This window comes from Pelophylax lessonae, assembly GCF_965119305.1.
Source record: "Pelophylax lessonae genome assembly, chromosome: 9".
NCBI classification, from domain to species: Eukaryota; Metazoa; Chordata; class Amphibia; order Anura; family Ranidae; genus Pelophylax; species Pelophylax lessonae.
In genome coordinates this window covers 253,913,785-253,929,555 of record NC_138776.1, presented here as the reverse complement: position 1 = coordinate 253,929,555, position 15,771 = coordinate 253,913,785, and the positions used below count along the sequence as shown (strand labels likewise).

Genomic DNA, 15,771 nt, shown 5'->3' with positions numbered 1-15,771 from the left:
GCATTGCTTTGCGGCAAAAAATGCTGTAAAAAATTGCGTGACTTTGAGGTCGCAAAAGTGTGAAAGGGGCCTTCAGTAATTAAGGTATAGTGTGCTCCCTTTCAATGCAGAGAGACCAGCGTGCCCCCTTTCAATGCAGAGAGACCAGCGTGCCCCCTTTCAATGCACAGTGACCAGCGTGCCCCCTTTCAATGCACAGTGACCAGCGTGCCCCCTTTCAATGCACAATGACCAGCGTGCCCTCTTTCAATGCACAGTGACCAGCGTGCCACCTTTCAATGCAGTGACCAGCGCACATGCCCCCTTTCAATGCACAGTGACCAGCGTACATGCCCCCTTTCAATGCACAGTGACCAGCGTGCCCCCTTTCAATGCAGTGACCAGCGTACATGCCCCCTTCAATGCAGTGACCAGCGTACATGCCCCCTTTAATGCAGTGACCAGCGTACATGCCCCCTTCAATGCAGTGACCAGCGTACATGTCCCCTTTCAATGCAGTGACCAGCGTACATGCCCCCTTTCAATGCAGTGACCAGCGTACATGCCCCCTTCAATGCAGTGACCAGCGTACATGCCCCCTTCAATGCAGTGACCAGCGTACGTGCCCCCTTCAATGCAGAGACCAGCATACATTCCCCCTTCAATGCAGTGACCAGCATGCCCCCTTCAATGCAGTGACCAGCATACATTCCCCCAATGCAGTGACCAGCATACATGCCCCCAATGCAGTGACCAGCATACATGCCCCCACTGCAGTGACAAGAATACATTCCCCCTATGCAGTGACCAGCATACATGCCCCCAATGCAGTGACCAGCATACATGCCCCCAATGCAGTAACCAGTGTGCGTGCCCCCTTCAATGCAGTGACCAGAATACATGCCCCCAATGCAGAGATCAGTGTGCGTGCCCCCTTCAATGCAGTGACCAGCATACATTCCCCCAATGCAGAGATCAGCGTGCGTGCCCCCTTACTTACCTGGAGCAGCAGCGGCGACGGGCGGCTTCTCATCAGTCTCTCGGCGTCGGCTTCTCCTCGGTCCCGGCGGCGCGTCTCCTCCAGTCCTCCCGCTCCCGCCTCCTCCTCGGCCAATGGCATGGGGTTTGCCTTGCAGCCAATCAGGAAGCGCGTATCGGACGCGCTTCCTGATTGGCCAGGAGGAGGATCGGTGTGACAATAGCGAATTTTCATTCGCTATTGTCACACAATGGGAGGGCTTGGGACGCACTGCTCTGCGCCCTGGGTCCACCCTTTGCATCGCCCTATTAGAGCCTCTGGCTCTAATGAGGTAATGCAAAAAAAAAAAAGCCCCATTGAACTCCATGCGTCCGGCGCCCCTGCATGTAGATTAGGGGGCAGACGCATGGATGGGGGGGCGGTGCCCCTACGCCCTCAGTACACTGGCCGCCACTGCGTCAAAGTACATAGACAACAGGAAACAAAATCTTTACTAAGGCCCCAGTAGGAAGTGGAAGAGAGTATTTATGGGTAGTAGGATTAGGGTAACTGACAACAGCTCACCACAGGGTGGAGCAAGAGTCAAATACCAAAAGGTAGCTGATAAGAGAAGCTTGCTCAGAAAAGGGATCATCCCATGGCCCAGGCAGCAGGGAGATGTCCCAGAGCACAACAGCACACCAGATCGAATCCCGGCAAAGGTGTGACAAGGCCTGCCACAGGGGTAACTGGTCACTTCAAGAGGCCATGTAGAACCCCGTCATACATCCCTGCCTGCACCAGTGCTAGATGTAGCACATTCTTCTCTACTTATTTACTCTATTTTAAGAGAAACTGACCGAACACTTAGGCCGGGTTCACATATGTGTGAATTGGATGTGGGTTTCTCTAAATCCAATTCGCATGACATGCAAGTGTGACCGGCTCTCAATTTAGTTAACGCACACCTGGGATGACAGGTGTCCATATTCCAAAAGGGTCCTGCATGTGTTTAGGTCTGGTTCGGGTGCGAACTAAGGCAAAAATTGGGACTTGATTCGCACCTGAACCGGTGAACAGGAACGCACCGAACCCCATGCGGGGAACTGCGGCCGCACATATGTGGACCCATCCTTAGACGGACGTAATAACTTCCCAAAATGTTATATAAAATAAAATAAAAATTTGAGCTAGAAATCCACTTAAATCTTTTTTAGACTAAAACTTTCTAAATAGCAGATCAGGAGATATTTTGAATGCTTACTAAGTACTGATATTTGCGCTACCTGGAGGCTAGCAGATAAATATTTAATCAAATACACATGGTTTCAATTATACGTTCCCAAGAAAGATATGACTTCTACCTTAAACTTTAATAACATTTCTGTGTAATCAACTTGTTTTTATTTGATTATATAAGCCAACCCTGTTCTTCACAGGGTAGATCTTCACTGAAGTCTTCCAGCTGTCTACATTCTCAGCACCAACTGAACTACCCGGTAAGTATATGCTGGAATATTGTTATTATATTATTAATCCTAATATAATTATTTTTAAGGAAAGAATCTTTGGTATTCAGTTTTCAGGAAAAGTTTAAATGACTTCTCTGTTATATGTTTATTTTAAATGCTGGTTCCTCGTGTAATTTTTTGAAGGTTGAAGGTTCCTCATATCATTTTTCTCCTAATGGTATATTTTGTACAATAAATGTAATTATTCAAATTGATTCAGAAAATTCAAAACAGAAAATACCAAAATTGTAGAATTAAACCAGCTATTGTACGTATTTCACAATCCCAATTGTAAACATTATGATACGGATCAAAAAAGTTTTATTTTTGTGTCCTAAATGGGAACTTTTTGCTTTTTTGCAATTTTGGTGAAACTTTTATTAAACTGTAATTCCTAAAACTTTTTTTTTTTTTTTGTTTCAGAAATGTTTCTAAATATCTTGCCCTTAATTTATCATTTATAAATTTATAATTATAAATATATAATTTATAATTTATAAATTTATAGTTTTGAATAGTACAATCGAAAGTTATTATTCATAAATGATATTCCTTATAATGATGAAATATTTTCACATAATCTCCGCAGTCTCATTTTTCTTCTCTCCAAACCTGAAATAAATTTAATCACAGAGATAATTATCTGGGGACCCTTCTCTTTCATACAGGAAAAACCCTCTAGAAACCATTAGTTTAGTTAGTAAAGCAGATAACTATAAATTGATTTTTAATTCTAAAATCTTTTAATAGAGATTGAGTGAGGACTAGAGTGGGAAGCCCGGGTGAGGCAAAATACATCCCCATGTAGAATAGAAAGCTTTGAAAACCATAGACCAGGGGTCTTCAAACTATGGCCCTCCAGTTGTTCAGGAACTACAATTCCCATCATGCCTAGTCATGTCTGGGTATGTCAGAATTTTTCAATGCCTCATGGGATGTGTAGTTCCGCAACAGCTGGAGGGTCGTAGTTTGAGGATCCCTGCCATAGACATTTGAGATTGGAACTTCGGTTCTTTTGAACCAGCTCCAATGGCATCTAAGGACCTGTTGTGTTCTTCCTTCTGTGGGATTGAGGAAAAAGATAGAGCAAGACCCCGTAATCATTGTTTTATCCATGGGTAACCAGATCCAGTAAGGTCTGGAAAGCTTCAAGCAAATCCATGTCATTAAAAAACACTCAACATTCCCATAATGGGTGTTGGGTGTACGGGATCTTTTGTGATGGTTTAGAGCCAACAAACATTGGACCTTCTATTGTATTGGAAAAAACATTTATGAGTGCCTAAGATTAGGGGGCCTCATTTTATTTTTGAGTCGCATTTTCAATGTTGTCTTCTTTTTCTTTGACTGAAACCAATGGATGGACTTTTTTTTGTCTTTTTTCAACCTGACCAACTATGTAAATGATCCACAGAGCCCAAAGATGTTCACCTTGAGGAAATCCCTGTTACTCCTTTTCTTCCTTGGGACCATCTCCTTATCTCTCTGTCAGGAAGAGTAAGTATATATAAGACTTTTTTTTTTTTTTTTTTAAATAAAAGTGTAGATTTTTAAAACTTAATTTTGGGCAATCCATTAAACATAAAGGTGAAATACATATATGAGCATTGTTTTACCTTAGAAATAATTTTGATGCCTTTTTTTTTTTGGCACAGCTCTGTCACACAGGTCTTCACCAATGTCTTTGATTTTAAAAACACATTTATTTGACTGGGACAGCAAGTAAGGGGGAAAGTCTTTGACTGGGACAACAATAAAAACTTGACAGAGTTTCTAAACCAAGAAATACAAAAAAAGGGTGTAAGTCCAAAACCAGATACAAAAGTCCAAGACCATGTTAATTGCTGGTAATGAGGCCACATATATATATATATTATATATATATATATATATTATATATATATATATATATATACAGTATATCCATATATATATATATACCGTATTTTTCGGCGTATAAGACGACTGGGCGTATTAGACGACCCCCTTAATTTTCATCTACCGGTAACACTTATACTTAGGTTACCTTGGAGATATTATACTCGGCGTATAAGACGACCCCCCATTTTTGGGGGATTTTCTTTTTCAAAAGTAGTCTTATATGCCAGAAAATACAGTATATATATATATATATATATATATATATATATATATATATATATATATACAGTGGGTACGGAAAGTATTCAGACCCCCTTAAATTTTTCACTCTTTGTTATATTGCAGCCATTTGCTAAAATCATTTAGGTTCATTCTTCTTCCTCATGAATGTACACATAGCACCCCATACTGACAGAAAAACACAGAATTGTTGACATTGTTGCAGATTTATTAAAAAAGAAAAACTGAAATATCACATGGTCCTAAGTATTCAGACCCTTTGCTCAGTATTTAGTAGAAGCCCCCTTTTGATTTAATACAGCCAGGAGTCTTTTTGGGAAAGATGCAACAAGTCTTTCACACCTGGATTTGGGGATCCTCTGCCATTCCTCCTTGCAGATCCTCTCCAGTTCTGTCAGGTTGGATGGTAAACGTTGGTGGACAGCCATTTTTAGGTCTCTCCAGAGATGCTTAATTGGGTTTAAGTCAGGGCTCTGGCTGGGCCATTCAAGAACAGTCACGGAGTTGTTGTGAAGCCACTCCTTCATTATTTTAGCTGTGTGCTTAGGGTCATTGTCTTGTTGGAAGGTAAACCTTCGGCCCAGTCTGAGGTCCAGAGCACTCTGGAGAAGGTTTTTGTCCAGGATATCCCTGTACTTGGCCGCATTCATCTTTCCCTCGATTGCAACCAGTCGTCCTGTCCCTGCAGCTGAAAAACACCCCCACAGCATGATGCTGCCACCACCATGCTTCACTGTTGGGACTGTATTGGACAGGTGATGAGCAGTGCCTGGTTTTCTCCACACATACCGCTTAGAATTAAGGCCATAAAGTTCTATTTTGGTCTCATCAGACCAGAGAATCTTATTTCTTAGTGTCCTTAGAGTCCTTCAGGTGTTTTTTAGCAAACTCCATGCGGGCTTTCATGTGTCTTACACTGAGGAGAGGCTTCCGTCGGGCCACTCTGCCATAAAGCCCCGACTGGTGGAGGGCTGTAGTGATGGTTGACTTTATACAACTTTCTCTTATCTCCTGACTGCATCTCTGGAGCTCAGCCACAGTGATCTTTGGGTTCTTCTTTACCTCTCTCACCAAGGCTCTTCTCCCCCGATAGCTCAGTTTGGCCGGACGGCCAGCTCTAGGAAGGGTTCTGGTCGTCCCAAACGTCTTCCATTTGAGGATTATGGAGGCCACTGTGCTCTTAGGAACCTTAAGTGCAGCAGAAATCTTTTTGTAACCTTGGCCAGATCTGTGCCTTGCCACAATTCTGTCTCTGAGCTCTTCAGGCAGTTCCTTTGACCTCATGATTCTCATTTGCGATGACATGCATTGTGATCTGGAAGGTCTTATATAGACAGGTGTGTGGCTTTCCTAATCAAGTCCAATCAGTATAATCAAACACAGCTGGACTCAAATGAAGGTGTAGAACCATCTCAAGGATGATCAGAAGAAATGGAAAGCACCTGAGTTAAATATATGAGTGTCACAGCAAAGGGTCTGAATACTTAGGACCATGTGATATTTCAGTTTTTCTTTTTTAATAAATCTGCAACAATGTCAACAATTCTGTGTTTTTCTGTCAGTATGGGGTGCTATGTGTACATTCATGAGGAAGAAGAATGAACCTAAATGATTTTAGCAAATGGCTGCAATATAACAAAGAGTGAAAAATTTAAGGGGGTCTGAATACTTTCCGTACCCACTGTATATGTGGCCTCATTACCAGCAATTAACATTGCCTTGGACTTTTTTTATCTGGTTTTGACCTTACATCCTTTATATATATATACATACTGTCAACATGTTTTAGGGCAACACCACCCCCCCTCCATCAGGGTTCAACAAAGAATAAACCTTGGATGGACCTCAATATTGGATGGAATTTGGTATGACCATTGCTGGGCACATTGCTGCTCCATGAGGAGAGTCTAATATTGGTTCTAATATAGATCTGCGAGGTCACTATTTTCTTTGAGTCCATCCAAGGTTTTTTCAGTGTAGTCAACATGTTTTAGGGCAACACCACTCCCCCTCCATCAGGGTTCAACAAAGAATAAACCTTGCATGGACCTCAAAATTGGATGGACTTTGGTATGACCATTGCTCCATGAGGGGAGTCTAATATTGGTTCTAATATAGATCTGCGAGGTCACTATTTTCTTTGAGTCCATCCAAGGTTTATTCTGTGTAGTCAACATGTTTTAGGGCAACACCACTCCCCCTCCATCAGGGTTCAACAAAGAATAAACCTTGGATGGACCTCAATATTGGATGGAATTTGGTAAACCTTGGATGGACCTCAATATTGGATGGAATTTGGTATGACCATTGCTGGGCACATTGCTGCTCCATGAGGAGAGTCTAATATTGGTTCTAATATAGATCTGTGAGGTCACTATTTTCTTTGAGTCCATCCAAGGTTTTTTCAGTGTAGTCAACATGTTTTAGGGCAACACCACTCCCCCTCCATCAGGGTTCAACAAAGAATAAACCTTGCATGGACCTCAAAATTGGATGGACTTTGGTATGACCATTGCTCCATGAGGGGAGTCTAATATTGGTTCTAATATAGATCTGCGAGGTCACTATTTTCTTTGAGTCCATCCAAGGTTTATTCTGTGTAGTCAACATGTTTTAGGGCAACACCACTCCCCCTCCATCAGGGTTCAACAAAGAATAAACCTTGGATGGACCTCAATATTGGATGGAATTTGGTAAACCTTGGATGGACCTCAATATTGGATGGAATTCGGTATGACCATTGCTGGGCACATTGCTGCTCCACGAGGAGAGTCTAATATTGGTTCTAATATAGATCTGTGAGGTCACTATTTTCTTTGAGTCCATCCAAGGTTTATTCTGTGTAGTCAACATGTTTTAGGGCAACACCACTCCCCCTCCATCAGGGTTCAACAAAGAATAAACCTTGCATGGACCTCAAAATTGGATGGACTTTGGTATGACCATTGCTCCATGAGGGGAGTCTAATATTGGTTCTAATATAGATCTGCGAGGTCACTAATTTCTTTGAGTTCACCCAAGGTTTATTCTGTGTAGACCCCAGATGAATGGAGAGATGGTGTTGTTTTAAGACATGTTGGATATTTTGTATGACTTGTTTACTACGAATTCAGTTTTTCTTGGACTCTTTCATCTGTTATTGGTCTAATGTTCCTCTCTGTATTTCTATGGTTGGAGCTCCTATTGGGTCTCTTTGGGAGCCGCCTCACCAGAGCTATTGAGCTTGCTTGAAGTTTTCCTTTACCTGAATGTACAAGTTTGAAAATCCTCAGTGCTTGGTTAACCTCTTCAGCTTTGGAAGGTTTACCCCCATTCATGACCAGGCTATTTTTTGCGATCCATCACTGCGTTACTTTTTCCACTTAACCACTTCTGGACCGGAAGATTTTCCCCCTTAATGACCAGGCCATATTTTGCGATTCGGCACTGTGTTACTTTAACGGACAATTGCCCAGTTGTGCAAAGCTGTACCTGAATTAAAATTGATGTCCTTTTTTTCCCACAAATAGAGCTTTCTTTTGGTGGTATTTGATCACCTGTGCGATTTTTATTTTTTGCACTATAAACAAAAAAAGAGCGAAAATTCTGAAAAAAAAAAAAACAATATTTTTCACATTCTGCTTTATAACATTCTCAAATAAAAAAAAATGTAAAAATCTAAATTTTTTAACATTTTAGGCCAATTTGTTTTCTGCTACATTTTTTTGGTAAAAATAATCGCAATAAGCGTATTTTGATTGGTTTGCGACAAAGTTATTGCGTTTACTAAGTACGGGAAAGATTTATGTCATTTTTATTGATTTTTTTTTTTTTACTATTAATGGCGGCGATCTGCGATTTTCTGGGGGACTGCGACATTGCGGCGGACAGATTGGACCCCTGACTGACATTTTTGACACTTTTGGGGGGACCAGTGACATTACTACAGTAATCAGTGCTAAAAATATGCACTGTTACTGTACTAATGACACTGGCAGGGAAGGGGTTAACAGTATAGGTGATCAAGGTGTTACATTTGTACCTAGGGGTGTGTTTCTAACTGTGGGGGGCGTGGCTTGTGAAATGACCGTAGAGATCTGTGTTCCTATATAGAAGGATCACAGGCGCTCTGTGATCATTCCAGAGAGAAGAACGGTCAGCTGTGTTCACAACAGCCGACTGACCTTCTCTCTCAGTGGGGAGCGATTGCGGGTGTCAGGCTGTAATCGGAGCCGCCTGCCCCGTGCATCGGCTTCCCTGCTGATGAGCGGGGGTGGGAGCGCGCTGGCAGCGGCGCAACACGCGCACCCTAGCTGCAGGTGTGCGACCGACGTAGCCCTATTTCGGTTTGCCTGTGAGAGCCACACTGCTGCAGCATATATGTGGTAAGTGGTCGGCAACCGGTTAAGGACCGGAAGGTTTTACCCCTTTAATGACCAGGCCGTTTTTTTAAATTCGGCACTGCGTTACTTTAACTGAAAATTGCACGCTGTACCCAAATAAAATTTATGTCCTTTTTTTTCTCTACAAATAAATCTTTCTTTTGGTGGTATTTGATCACCTGTGCGATTTTTATAGTTTGCGCTATAAACAAAAAAAGAGCGACAATTTTGAAAAAAAAAAAAAAAAAAAAACAATATTTTTCACTTTCTGCTATATGACATTCCCAATAAAAAAAATTTAAAAAATCAAATTTTTTCATCATTTTAGACCAATTTGGATTCTCCCACTTATTTTCAGTGAAAGAAAATCCCAATAAGCGAATATTGATTGGTTTGCGCAAAAGTTATTGCGTCTACAATCTAGGGGAAAGATTTTTGTCATTTTTATAAAATTTTTTTTTTTTTTACTAGTAATGGCGGCAATCTGCGATTTTTGCGGGACTGCGACATTGCGGCGGACAGATCGGACCCCTAACTGACATTTTTGACACTTTTGGGGGGACCAGTGACATTACTACAGTAATCAGTGCTAAAAAATATGCACTGTTACTGTAATAATGACACTGGCAGGGAAGGGGTTAACACCAGGGGCGATCAAAGGGTTAAATGTATGCCTAGGGGGTGTTTTCTAACTGTGAGGGAGACGGCTTATGGAATCAACACAGAGACCTGTGTTTATTGCTGACAGAACAGCGCTCTGCCATGTTTACATTGGCAGATGGCCGTTCTGTCTCCACGGGGAGCGATTGCGGGTTGCCCGGCGGCAATCACGGCCACCAGCCCCCTGCAGATCAGCTTCCCCACTTGTGAATCGCCCCCACGCTCACTCCCGAGGATTCGCGAACACATTTGCGGGAAGGATTATATGGTTTGAAAACCTTCACCTCACTGGTGTTGGACTTTGTTGAATTCATGGACATTTTCTGTATCACATAAAATCACAACTTTTCTGTTTCTAATATCATCTTTAGCGCAATTTTTTATTTGTACTGTCAGTACATTCGGGATGACCGATTTTCAGATTTATTTACCATAGTTTTTTTGGACTCTATACCTTTCCTACAGACTAAATATTATGCACTGATTTGGGTTATTTTCACCAAAGAAGTGTAGCAGAATGAATTTTGCCCTAAATTTACGAGGAACGATTATTTATTTGAAAAATTTCTTAACAGAAACAAAGGAAAGTGCATGTAACCACTTTACCGCTGAGTACTGGAATAGTACTGCGGCAAAGTGGCACGATCCCGTCTGACGACGTAGACCTACGTCGCCAGACTCCTCCCCTGTAGGCGGCGCTCGCGCGCCGCTGAAGGCGCGCTCCCGCTGTTTTCAGTCACAGCGGGAGTCGGGCCAGGGGAGGAGCGGCGGCGATAGCCACCGCTCTTCCCCGATCGTCGGGGAATCCAGTTTGGAGATCCGCCCGCCTGTGTAAACAGAGCTGGCGGATCTCCTCAGTGACAGACAGTGACAGATTGCAGTGTTCAGCATAGCTGAACATCCGATCTGTCCCTGTGTCACTCAGTCACCTCCCCCCACACGTCAGTAAGCACCAGGCATACATTAACCCCTCCCTCTCCAATAAAATTAACCCCTTCCCTGCCAGTGTCATTTTTACAGTAACAGTGCATATGTATAGCACTGATTACTGCAGTAATGTCACTGGTACCCCCAAAAGTGTCAAAAATGTCAGTCAAGGGTCCGATCTGTCCGCCGCAATGTCGCAGTCCCGCAAAAAAAAAAATCGCAGATCGCCGCCATTACTCGTTAAAAAAAAAACACCAAAAATGACAGAAATCTTTCCCTTTGCTAGTAAACGCAATAACTTTTGCGCAAACCAATCAAAATACGCTTATTGTGATTTTTTTTACCAAACATGGGTAGCAGAAAACAAATTGGCCAAAAATTTTTTAAAAAAATTGGTTTTTACATCTTTTTTGGAGGGAATTTCATATAAAAAATGTTAAAAATATTGTTATTTTTTCGAAATAAACGCTCTTTTTTTGTTTATAGCGCAAAAAGTAAAAATCGCACAGGTGATCAAATACCACCAAAAGAAAGCTCTGTTTGTGGGAAAAAAAGGACGTAAATTTCGTTTGGGTACGGCGTCGCACGACCGCGCAATTGTCAGTTAAAGTCGCACAGCGCCGAATCGCAAAAAGTGGCCTGGACGTAAGACAGCAAAATGCTCTAGTGGTAAAGTGGTTAAAAAAAACTTTCGGTATTTAATTATTTATTTTTTTTTTGTTTATAGCGCAAAAAAAAAATTCAGCGGGGATTAAATACCAAAAAAAAAATAAAAAAAAAATAAAAAATTAATTGTGTATAAAAAAAAAAAAAAGACAAAAATTCATATGGGTACAGTGTTGCATGACTACGCAATTGTCATTTGAAGTGCTAAAATCTGAAGCCTGACCTGGGCAAGAAGGGTATGAAAGTGTCCTACGTTGAAGTGGTTGAAAAGTAAAACAGATCAGGTAATTACATGAAAATAATAGGCACTGAACACCAGCGCTTTTTTTAATGCTCATTTTGAGATCTTCTTTTATTGCGCATTTTAGCGTTTTTTTTGACAGGACAGTACAAATATCCACTAATTAAAGGGGAGCCCAGGCACCTGTTAAAGCAGGAGGGCCGGCTGTTCTGCCCCCCCCCCTCCACTCTGCAGCAATGTTGGCTTCTCCTCCTCTTTCTGCCTCTGGCTGCTCTACAGGGGGATTGGTCCTTGTACATGTGTCCCTTCCATCTGCTGTCCGGGCCCCCCTGTGTGCCCCTTTCCCTTGCAGCGCTTCTGGCTCCCTCCTCTTCTCTCCCACCGGCAGTTGCTGCGGGAACACAGGGGGATGTTTCAGTATACAGAGCAGGGGAAGGGGCTGGTAATTATGTAACTTACTGGCCCCTTACCTTTCCTGAAGCGATTGGTACCAATCACTCATGTGTCCATTCATCAGTGAAGCACAGTAAACTGCATTTACTATGCTTCAGTTTGTGAATAAACAGGAAGCTTCAGAGCGTTTCCTATTTATTCATATGAACTGCTAAGGCTGCAGAAAAAGGGACTGATAAATCTATGTCCTCAGTCACTTTTGGCCGGGGGTGGGGGGTGGGGTGGGGATGCTATCAGGTAGGCTGTAGGGGTCCTGTGATTTCTAACAGCGGCCCTGGCTAACTCAACAATGGCAAGATCCAATGTTCTGGTGAATGATTTTTTTCAGAATTTCTTCATGAACAAAATTCTACTGGAGTATAGGCATCTTTAGCTGTTTCCACTCACTGATGAGAAATAGAGATGGGCGAATGGTTCGGGATGAGCAAATTTTGGCCCGGACAACGCCTGTTTGCCTATTCGCGAACACCCTGCAATGCACTGAACGCAGCACCATTCTAAGCCCTGATTGGGCAAAGCTTTGCCCAGTCAAGACGCAGTGGATAGCTGGTTGTTAAGGAGTGGGACCACAGAGTCCTTAACAACTGACGAGTCATCAGCTGTCAATGGGCTTCCCCGCTAACAGCTGAATAAAAAAAGAACATTGCCAGCAATAAAAAATAAAAAATGACGTGGGGGTCTCCCCAATCGTAACCGGGCCCTTCGGCATGGCATGGATTTTGAGGAGAACCCCACGCCAAAATTAAAAAAAAAATGTGGGCCCCCCTCAAAATCCATACCAGACCCTTATCCAAGCATGTAGCCTGGCAGGCCAGGAAAGGGGAGGCGAGCGAGCCCCCCCTCCTACACCATACCAGGCCACATGTCCTTAAAATAGGGGGTGCTTTGGGGCAAGTGGGGCTCTGCCCCCCCACCCCAAAGCACCTTGTTGCCAAGTTTATAGGGAAAAGGGCCTCTACCCCACAATCCTGGCTGGTGGTTATGGGGGTCTGCATGGGGGTTACCCCCTCTCAAAATCAATACCAGACCCTTATCCAAGAATGTAGCCTGGCAGGCCAGAAAAGAGGGGGCAAGCGAGCCCACCTTCTTCACCATACCAGACCACATGTCCTTAACCAGGGGGGTGCTTTGGGGCGGGGGGGCTATGCCCCCCCCGCCCCAAAGCACCTTGTTGCCAATTTTATGGGGAAAAGGGCCTCTTCCCCACAAACCTGGCTGGTGGTTATAGGGTCTGCATGGGGCTTACCCCCTCTCAAAATCCATACCAGACCCTTATTCAAGTATGTGGTGAGTGAGCCCCCAACCTCCTGTACCATACCAGGCCACATGTCCTTAACATGGGGGGTGCTTTGGGGCAGGTGGGACTCTGCCCCCCCCACCCCAAAGCACCTTGGTGCCAATTTTATGGGGAAAAGGGCCTCTTCCCCACAACTCTGGCTGGTGGTTATGGGGGTCTGCATGGGGTTAACCGAAGGGCCTGGTATGGATTGGGGGGACCCCCACGCTACTTTCTTTATGTTTTTCTATTGCCGGTAATCCTATTGCATTGCCGGCAAATGTAATTTTTCATTCATTTTTTCTTCATATACAACAGTGGTTCTCAACTCCTCTTCTCAGGACCGACCCACAAACAGGCCAGGTTTGCAAGATAACTGAAATACATCACAGGTGATATACTTTGCTACTCATTGATTGCAGTATTCTAGTCTGCATCTCCCCAAGGTAAAATCTGGCCTGTTAGTGGGTCCTGAGGATCGGAGTTGAGAAACACTGATATACAGTATGTCAGTTTTGCTGCAGCATATTCTATACACAGTACAGATGCACCCCTTTGCAGGCAGGTTAAGGGGACCCTAACCTCTAATGGGAAGTGCTGCGCCATAGCATGAAACGCATCAGAATGCTCCTTCTGGATATTCAATAAGGGGTTCAAGGTTGTGGCATCCCACTGTGGGATATTCCTTTAGCATGTTAATGCGGTCATAGAATAATAGTCAATGTGTCCTAAAAATAAACATTTTTGTTATCAGTGAAATATAGTTTTTATGTAATAATCAGGGCTGCTTTATATTAATAGTACCTGTGTCTCCTCGCATGGGGCACACAAAAAAAAATAGTACCTGTGTCTCCTCACACGGGGCGCCAAAAAAAATGAAATGATAACACCTGTGTCTTCTCCCAGGAGAGATGCCGATGAAGAAGATGGAGGGGAAGTTACGGAGGAAGAAGTAAAAAGAGGTGCACCCAGGGGTTGCTGGACCAAGAGTTATCCACCAAAGCCTTGTTCTGGAAAATAATAAAACATGATTAGAAAGTCATCTGATGTGGAATATCATTTAGCTAAATGCTAAATGTCTGATAAAAAATAAAAATATTGCATGCACTTTTGTTTTCTTTTTATTTTTTATATGATGATCCTATTGTAGTAGGGGAAAATATAGTCCTTAGAGAACTTTCCAGAGAAAATAATCACTCCATCAGCCCCACTGATCTGGATAGATTTTTTTTTTTTTTTTTTTAATGCCCGTAGCGTGTGAAACACACTCAAAAGACTTCACCCGGTGCATAAGAAAGTGCACACACACAAACGTGAGGAACACAAAAAGTGCACAGGGTGTGCGAATACAAATGGTCTTCCCTCCAAAGAGGTAGGACCCGAACCTCGATCCCCCGGGGCGCAAGACTCCTGACAGGGATTTAAGGTACTCATGGTCTGTCTGGCCGAAACCAGACTGACCCCGTTCTTCAGGGGGACTGCCGAAACAGCCCCCACCGAGTACTAAGTAGGGCTCCCCCGAAGGGAGACCCCATGAGAGAGGGCGGACTAAGCCAAAAGGCCCTATCCACCCCCTCCCAAGACTCAAGGCAGGGCCCAAGGACCCACACCCTACAAGTCGTGCAAGTGAAAAAAAGGTGATAGAAAGTGACAAACTACAAAGAAAAAGCACACACAAACAAAAAGGTGGGGAAGGGAAGGTGGAGAGGTGAATTAGTGCCTAAGTGAAAAACAAAGGCAGGCCTTCCGGCCGGAATAAAAATTCCTCTGGTCGAAGCCAAAAGGCCTTGCCCAAGAGGCAGGTGCTTAAAAAAGTGTGCGTAGGTGCAGTGGCCATGGTGCCGAAAAACTCAAGGCGAGCTGCCCCTCACCAGTGAGAATTAAGGCACCCCTGGGCTGCCACCCCAGGGGCACATACACTACGGGCTTTTTCTACCCCGGCCCTAAGGCCAGACCAAGTGTAGCCCTAACCTACCAGGAGGCATCAGAACTTTAGACAGCTTAGGGTGAGCCTGCCTTCAACTGGGGACAAGCCTTTTGCAAGGCCAGATTCAACCCAGGAGGAAAGGCCCTCCCACCGCCATCCGCCGTTCCTTACCAATCACATCCAGGAGCAGTACTAACTGGCCACAGATCCAGTTTTCTCGCTCCCTTCAAACTGGTAGGGGCGGACCCATTCAAATCAGGAAGGCATTGGAACCATCCGGCTTTCTCTGGTTTGGCCTACTCCGGTCCTCCAGTTACGCCCAGAGCGCCCCGGTTAACTTCGGCCACCACCGATACCAACCTTCAGGTTCCATTCCAACACTGATAAGAACAGATACTACACTTGATCTTAGCCAAAAGGCCGAGAAGCGATCTGGATAGATCCTCCACTTTATCCAAACAAGATAAAAACATACAGAGTATATCAGTCAATGCTTACTCGCCGACCAGATTTACACCAATACAGTGCGGCTTAGCGTGTGCAGTTCTGTGTTTTTTATGTGTTCCCATGTGTTACATGTATTTCAAAGGGCTGAAGAGAAACACAGGGAAAAAACCTTTAAAACTTTAAAAATTGGGCCACATAAAACTGCATGTTTTTTTAATTTCTTTTTATTTAAATACTTTTTTAA

General features: G+C 43.6%; 2 long non-coding RNA genes across 2 annotated transcripts in view; one reads left to right on the top strand and one right to left on the bottom strand.

The window, feature by feature from the left end:
* Nucleotides 1-15,771, bottom strand: part of LOC309563011 — a 240,623-nt gene that overhangs the window by 187,076 nt on the left and 37,776 nt on the right. The window lies entirely within an intron of this gene.
* LOC309563002 lies at nucleotides 2,380-14,249 on the top strand. Its single transcript, XR_014225650.1, has 3 exons — nucleotides 2,380-2,436; nucleotides 3,863-3,945; nucleotides 14,060-14,249. It is a non-coding gene; the product is annotated as an uncharacterized lncRNA (long non-coding RNA).